The sequence below is a fragment of the Falco punctatus genome (assembly GCF_963210335.1).
Source record: "Falco punctatus genome assembly, chromosome: 1".
Lineage (NCBI taxonomy): Eukaryota > Metazoa > Chordata > Aves > Falconiformes > Falconidae > Falco > Falco punctatus.
In genome coordinates this window covers 85,841,050-85,849,484 of record NC_137580.1, presented here as the reverse complement: position 1 = coordinate 85,849,484, position 8,435 = coordinate 85,841,050, and the positions used below count along the sequence as shown (strand labels likewise).

The 8,435-nt window shown below is 44.3% G+C and overlaps 1 protein-coding gene across 18 annotated transcripts in view; it reads right to left on the bottom strand.

The window, feature by feature from the left end:
• FBRSL1 (fibrosin like 1) overlaps positions 1 to 8,435 on the bottom strand; it is a 547,777-nt gene that overhangs the window by 275,100 nt on the left and 264,242 nt on the right. The window lies entirely within an intron of this gene.

Genomic DNA, 8,435 nt, shown 5'->3' with positions numbered 1-8,435 from the left:
CCCCCCCACCCCCAACCCCTAGATAAAACCAGGAGGTGCCACATGTGCTGGTCCGACACCGAGCCATGTGTCCAGCTCAGAGATTACGAGCCGCCCCACTGGCCCTGCACCCAGGAGCTGGCAGGCAGCCCCCGCAGCAGCTTTGTTCCTGCACATTTCGACATTACTCAACCCCTTCACGCAATCATATTCTACTCACTTTCCCTGGCTGACCAGTATAGCAATGAAGAAAATTAATGTGAAACTGCAAACTGCCCTTCTAATTTTTCTTCCTCTTTTGAGAACCTGCCCTCCTCTTTGATCTTCCCAGTGAACCTGTTTTGATTGCTGACCCAACCACCTGAACAGAAACTTTAAAGAGCAAGTTGCTGATGCACAGTGTGTCACAGGGCTTTGGGCCAACAAGATGGGAAGCATGTGGACACTTCAGTTCAAACACACGCCAAACTCCTTCTTCCTAAACACCAGATTAATCTAAAGTTCATTTGCATTGCTCTTCATGCATGTTTGAACATGTACACTTCACTTAAACTACATTGCCTAAACCAACTTCCACTACTTTTCTCTTTCAGTGCTACAGTAGTACTGGAAGCTCCCGAGGAACTGATTTCCTTTGTACTTGCAAGAGTATTCAAATTTCAGCATTCAGTTCCAAAAGGCAACTGCCACATCACTCCTGCCAGCCCAATAGCTCAGTGGCCATCATTCAGCTGAGGAACCCAACAGAAACGCTTTCCAAAAATCCCTGGGCTGGTTTACCGTTCCTCCCTTCCCCCAAGATGCTTCACAACCCATGTGTAGGGATGCAGTGGGACCCTGCCAGGCTATGCTGCCCACACCACCTGTGCTCGCTGCACCAGCCACAGGGAAGCCCACCAGTAACGTGGAGACTGTCAGCTGGTTCTAACATCCTCCAGATAAAATGATTAGCTTTACATCATCGGCCATTATACAAATAAAGTCACTGAAATAAATCACTGCTGCAGAATCAATTTCTTTTCGTTTTGATAATGAATGCTTTGGTTTTATTTCCCCCATAAACACTTCCTCCCCCCCCATATATGTATCAAGGGCCCGTCATACTGCAGCAATGTAACAGATTTGTGTGTTCACCTTGTTTAGAGTCTATTAAGGATTTCTATATGGTACCCGTCATCCTGCAGACCTAGCCCAGCTCCCCAGGCCTTCTGCCCTTCTGCTTAGCTCCTTGGTCTCTGTACCAGTGTCTGATGAAGGAAATAACACAGAGAATTTAAGAAAAAACATTGATGAGAAAGAAAGAAAGAAAGAAACAAAGGCCTTTCTTCTAGGGAGCTGTTTTGATTTCCTTGAAATATTAACCAGTTCTTACCCTACCTTCTCACATGGCACCAGATACAGTGTTTGTGAAAACAGCCCCTTTAATTCCCTCCTTTCCAATGCTCTAAATAGGACCCATAAATAGGATTCATATAATGAAGCTGATTCTGGCATGCCTGAAAAAATTCTACTTGTCAAGAAAAATATTTGAAGAATGATGTACTGTGAGAAGTGCCATTGTTTGTTCTGAAATGCAAATATGCAAATAAGGACACAATATGTTTTAAAAAATAATAGTCTTAAATAGCTGCCCAAAAATAGTGCAGCCAAGCTTGAGAAAAAAATGTAGATATGAAAATCATAATTATCTAGCAGTAGGATAATCCAAAGAGATTGGTTGCAAACAGAAAAAGAGAGAAAACAAGGAAAGTGATAAAACACATGAGACCGCAGCATTTGGTTTCAAAGTGGGCCAGGTGGCTTCCTTGGCACTTTGGCAGCAGTGAGTATTTCAGACTCAGCACATTCTGAAGGCAGAGAAGCTGCCTGCCCTAGCCACAGCCTGCTGGGTTGTCACAGGTTCAGAGATCACGCTCACTCCCCAGTAAAGCAGCTGGATTTTCTCCACTAATGGCTAGGTTTAGATGCAGTTGCAGAGATCTCCATACTAACCATACACCTCTGCAAAGCTGAGCAATAACTAATGCTGCTGCAGGTTAATCTAACCTGGGTATCTGATGCTCTAGTTCCAGTCATGACACAGCTTCCAGACTGGGGAGACTTCCGAGGCAGACTAAGTAGTGGCTACTGCTTTGAGAGCGTCACCAGGACACCCGAGACCAGGGCACAAGGGAGATGCCATCAGGTGTTTGGCTCTGCAGCTTCACAGTGGCGTCTTCTGTCGCCACTGGAGCTGATGGCTCCTAGTCCTGCCTAATGCCAGCGCTATGTTGCTTTGCCCCTTGAGTTTCAGCGTAAGCTCCACACGTCGCAGCCCCTGGAGCACACTCTGGTCGCAGGCCTGCCTAGGCCAACAGCATTGTTTATGGTCAGTCCCTGTTGCTTCCAGGTGATACAAACAGGAGAAGTCACTGACCTGACTTCATCCAAGACAAAGGGCTGTGAAGAAGAAGAATGGGAAAGAGAGGGGGGGAAAAATTATATATATAACATTTTTCAGTTTGTGGGTAGTGTTTTAAGAATTAATTATTTTCTTGTAGTCCCTTCAGGTGCTCTCCCTCCCATACCCTCCAAACAGGCATGTTATGCCACAGGAGTGATCTTCACAAAGTCTGATGTTCTAGGAAGGGCAGCAGTTTAGCCACCTCCTCAGTGTTCTGCACAACAATTAGTAGGAGCTTCATCACTATACATCAAAGATGTGGTCTTGCCTTGGATAAGATTTCATAGGAACTCTTAAAAAGGATGCATTAAATACATTTATCAGTAAGAGCAGTGTAACAACAACAAAACCTGAAAGAAAAAAAAACACAAGAAACCAACCACACATGCACACACACAAGCTTCCAGACATTTAATTACAAAATATATGTGTATGACAGACACCACAAGCCTACAGGAAGATTCCTGCTTCAGTATTCAATGCAGCCTCAATAAATATTTCAAGGTTTCAAATGGATGCTTTGCAATAGCACAGTTTCCATTTGCACAAGTGCCAGAAGGAAGAATTCAACACAGGCTTAAAGCAAAACCAGAATATTTTCCTGTAAAACTTTAATTGGGAAACTGACACTATATAATCTGTACATCACTGCCTCCAAGCTGTTGTTAAAAAATTAAAGCTGTATCAAAAGAACTGCTTTGTTAAATTAACACGTTATGCATACCAGACATAATCCGCACCAGGAAAGGAAATAGCTTTGAGTCAAAAATGCACTGATTGTTATGGCTGTCATTGACAGAGGCTGAGCCAAGCAACGCAAGCAGACAAAGCATCTTACATGCCTCCTGTACAGACACATGCCCTTACAAACACATAGGCTTTATTTCAAAAGCTGAACAAAACCAACAGACAAGCAGGATCTCATTACGGCGATCATTACAGCTACAAATCACCCATCAGATTGTGCAAATTCAGTATGAAGCCGTGACCATGTGCAGGTACAGGGCGAGGCTGTGCTGCTGGAGCCCTGCTGCCCAGCCCACCTTTGCTTTTTTTCCAAGGCTGGCAGTGAGGAAGGAGCTGGAGCCCCCAGCGCTAGCGTGATGGCCCCCATGGGTGCAAGGGCTCTGGACTGGCCATGGGACCCAGCCCCCAGGGGTGTAAGACACCCCAGCCCCTTGCTCCAGCATGGGGCACTGCCCGCCCCGTGCTTGCTCAGCAGCACCCGCAGGATGCCAGCCACTACCAGGACGGGCACCTGTGGCACAGGGAGCTGGGCTGGGGGACAGAAGCTGAGCCACCTGGTTTGAGGAGATGGATGGTCAGACAGGGACACGGGACAAGCAGTCCAGAGCTCCTGGTACTCTAGGCACAAGACACAAAAATTAGGTGGACCGTCTGCTCAGAACTACCTTACCTGCTTTACAAAATACTCAGTAGAACACTCTCCATCTGTACACCTCAAGGTACGAAGGAGATGAGTACCACCACCCATTTTAAGGGTAGAGAAACGCCAGCACTGAGGCTCAGAGCAGCCTGCCTGAGGCCTCTTTGAAAGTACTAACTTAAAACCTGATTTGCTCAAGGTCTCTCTCTGAAGCTTGTCCATGCTAATCCCAAGGTTTGCTCAGCAAATACATGTCAAAAAACCAACCAAGTGCCCTAAGTGCTCCCGAGGATAGGACCACCTTCTCTGTTTTAACCTTTGTAAGCCCATGTCACTGCCACCATCATTCTGGCTTCAGATTAGTCTGGGCTCAGCAAACAGGCTACACTTTGAAAAGTGACTCATCCCTTTTCACGCCCGGACTCCTGACAATGTGAGGGCCTCAAAGAGGCCGAGTTTTCTAAAAGTATGGAGCATGCTCCCTCGGAAAAGACTGGTTCCTCTCATATGTTTCAAGTTGTTCACCTCCAAATTTGAAGTGCCAAAGTAATTTTGGAAGATCTGAACTATAACATTTTCTCAATAAGATTTTACAGCTTTGCACGCGATGGTCTGTTAGCTTCATTCCATGCACCAAGAGTCTAAGGCACTGCTGTGGTCTGCAGCGGTGAAGACGGGTTAACAGTTCTGAGGCTTTTAAGATAAGCAAAATTTCCCTTGACGTTGTAAACTCTTCAGGTGGTTAGAAACAACAGTTTCTGCTTTTTTGATGTCTTCTCAGAAAAGAGCTCACATAATTTTATCAGTCTCTGGGGTGACCATCAGATAACCAAGCTATTCCTGTCTGAACCACTCAATGCATCTCCACCTTCCTGTCACTGGCAATCCACAAGACAACCAGGGGGTTCAAGCTAACCACACAGCTCACAACCGAACTGATTAAGTAGGTGGGAACTGATGCCAGCTCAGCTCAAAGTGTCTCTCTCTGCTAACCAGAAGCTCGCCGCAAGCTGTAGGGGGGGATGACCACAGATAACACACTGATAGCGAAACTGTTTGGTGGAGTTGCAGCTTCCTGCTTGAGTGCTCTCACAACCTCCTCAAAGTGAATCTTCAGCAGGAAACAGGGCTGCAGCAGATCAGACTGCATCTCACGTGGCCTCCGTTACTGACTCTTTTTTCAAGGGACCATTCACTACTCTCTCCCACCCTCTTCCCTGGCTCTCTAGAAATGAACTGAAATAGGGCTCTTCAGTGAACAGCAAGTCCTTAGGGAGAGGGAAAGACTCTTAGTAGAAGTCTGCGACCGCCTCCACCTGTGACAACTCGATGCCTGCCAGTTACACACTGTTTAGTGGCCCTGGGCATCTTCACTGTGATATCCTAATCTTCATGCTTCAAGCTCTTTTTCTCTAAACCAGTGTGCTACTTGGCCTGGATGCTATTACGCAGCTTTGGAAGAGCAACACGAATACAGTGGGGAAAATGTGCTCTGTGAACTGGAAAAGAAGGTTTGATCTAGCTTTGATGATGAGCCTCACAATCCTGCTTGTGTCAACACCTTGCTTGTATTTTGCTATGAAGAATGCTTACAGATAAAACCCTTTTAAACGAGTGATTTTGAGAACAAATTTTGAATCTTTGGTTCATTACAAGTATCTTGTTAAGTTTAGCTTCTCAGCTGCTCATGCTGCCCAGAGCCTGAAAGTCCCAGTCCTCACCTAGGGAAGTCAGTAAGAAATTTCTCCACTGATGCCATTTGGTGGCAGGAAGAAGGGCACACTGCTTCGGTCACAAAATGGGACATCACTTCTAGAGTTCTAGCAGTTGTCACAATGATCTAATGATGTCTGGAGATCAGTTCACCAAGAATAATTTTGAAGAAAAGTATTATTAAACTATATTTTGCAACCGAAGGTAGAGTGAAACCCCACAGTCAACAGCTACAGTTTTACATGCTCAGCTCTAGCTATTTGTACAATGTATGTGATACGAGAAAAATAAAGCAGTTAACCACTGCAGCTGACGAAAGTGTTTCATCCATCTATTAAAGCCGGTATATGTCCTACCCACCTCGATGTAACCGTTTTTTTCCTTTTGTAATTACCAGCTGGTATGAGTATGATGCTGCACGAATTAAAAGCACACATCAAGCAGTCTACGCCATCCTTCACCTACAGCACTCTTACATGCTACAATAGGTCCAAACACTGTCCTGCTTTGATTAGCTGATTTCAAGGGTAGCATAAACCATTCCAATATCTAGCAAGACCTCGTCTAGAAAACCTGAGAACCACACCCAACAGCTTCTGAATGAAACCCCAAACTTCTTTCTGCTTACAGACAGCACAGTACCAGTCTACAAAATTGAACCGAACTTTGCAAGCACCTAGCATCCACACAGTCCTAACACGTTCCTCAAAGACGGCCAATGATGTGAGGCTTTCTGCAGATCACATGTGGTGAATTAATCAGACAAGAAAACTCTTCAGGATACTGCAGATCTAGACCATAAGTGTTCAGGCACACAAAGTCTTCTCCATCACAAATAGCACAGAGATAACATGCAGATGGTAAAGGCATGAATCAGGCTACATTCCTGTAGAAACCACTGCAGATGTGTCCACAGTGATGTAACCGTATGCCAATTTTCCATCATTCTGGTTGCAAAACTGAATATTCACAACCAGTAGCACAGTAATGCATCCTGAAAGAATCTATAAATAAGCAGTTAATTCCATTAAAATCTAGATGTGATACCATTTGAGTGTGTAACTCAGCAGCACCACATAAGGACCACTAGTGCTTGCTGGATTTTTTATTGTTTTTTTTTTTGAGACACATTCTAACGCCATAATCAAAAGCAATTTTGAGCTCAAAACTGACCTCAGGGTTACAAGACTCTATGGCAGACTGTTCCCTTTTATTGCAAGTACATTGTACAGCCGAGATGTACAAGCACATACACACCGGATGGACCACAGGGCTAATTAAAAAGCAGCTTTGGTGGTTGTATCTATTCCAAGAGCAGGTTAGTAAACCAAACTTTAAAAAAAGTAATGAAACCATAGGTGCTACAGAAGCAGACAATTCCAACAAAAAACAAAGCAGAGCTCGGAGCGACAAACAGTTGTTTTATTCAGCCTGAATGCCTTTGAATTCCTGACCTGTGATGAGCTGAAAAATGACAGAACAGCTACAATCCCTTGAAAACTAAGCTGAAACACTGGGTATTCTGAACTGCAAGTTAAAAATTTCTCCATGAAATTAGTCTCATTGATAACTGGTTTTAAAACAACTTTTGGGTATGGCAATGCCTGAATTTCAGAATTACACCACTTCCTCCCTAAAGCCATTTAATACAAAAGAGCCAAAGAAAAAGCAGAAAGTACTTCACCCTACCAGTTGCCAAATGGTATCGCAAAGGTCTCCCACCCCTGCATGATTTTTATCTCATATACATAGTTATAGTTAAGCATAGTGGATTAGCTTACATTTCTGACCTTGCCCTGCATTCTCTAGCTTTCTAGAATTGCAGTTGGTCCTTTTGCATCATGTAAGGAGTCTCTTACAGTTTCATGTACTTATTTGCTATAAAAAGGAGAAAGCGCCCTTTCTAAAACATTACCAGCAAGTCATGGTGACGGGCTGCAGTCAACCACCAGGAGCTGCAATGCTGAATGCCAAGGTGTAAGGAAGCAAAACCACTGGCCCTGTGTAGGAAACATTTCACACGGCTGACCAGGGTTTCCATCTAAATGCACCTCCGCCAGCAAAGCAAGCACCACAGATGAGAAATCCAGTCTCTCCAGCAACAATTTTACTCTTGCAGCAGCAGCTTAACCTTAACTTCCTAGAAAGGCAGCCCAGAAACCCTGAGCTCCTCCCTGCACCACCTTCTTAGAGAAGCAAGCACAGTGCCACTTCTCTGTTCTCTCACCCCCCAGGAACGGAGGAGTGCTGCCTCTTCACTGCAGATGCAACTACATGCCCCAGTATATTTACATTTCAGCAGCCAGCTACATTGCAGCCAGGCTGAAACATGAAGTGAGAACAAGAGAAACCTCAGCCTACAGCAGATTTCCTCACCATTTACAGTTTTCGCAGCAAAGCCACCACGCCTTCAGCATGTTACCAAAAGCTTTCTTTGGTGTGAGATCTGATTTAGGATTGCATCTGTGGTTTTTTTAAATTAACGTTACATCTTTGTCTTCAGCTAGAACAGGGAAGGAATTGAAGATACCTCTTTAGTCTTTAATAACATATCCCAGTTTTAAAAAAATAATAATAAAGGAGAACAGGAAGAAATGCAAGTGATGAAATTGAGTAAAGACCACCAACCTACAGGAAATCTTATTTACGCTCTGAATGTGCAGTGTCCAAGTTTATCACCAACCCAAATAACTTACCCCCTCTAGACCACTTTATTTCATCACAGTTTAACACTGGGAAAACCATTCTGGGACTGGTAAGCAATGAGTCCGTGATTGTAAGTACAACAGGGTATTCCACTGAGCTGCACAATTAAATATTTTTAATTTTATAATACTTTAAGATGATGGATGGTGTTCGCTAATGCCATTAACACCCACAAAGTTGATGCATTTGATCCCTTGTCATTGGTGT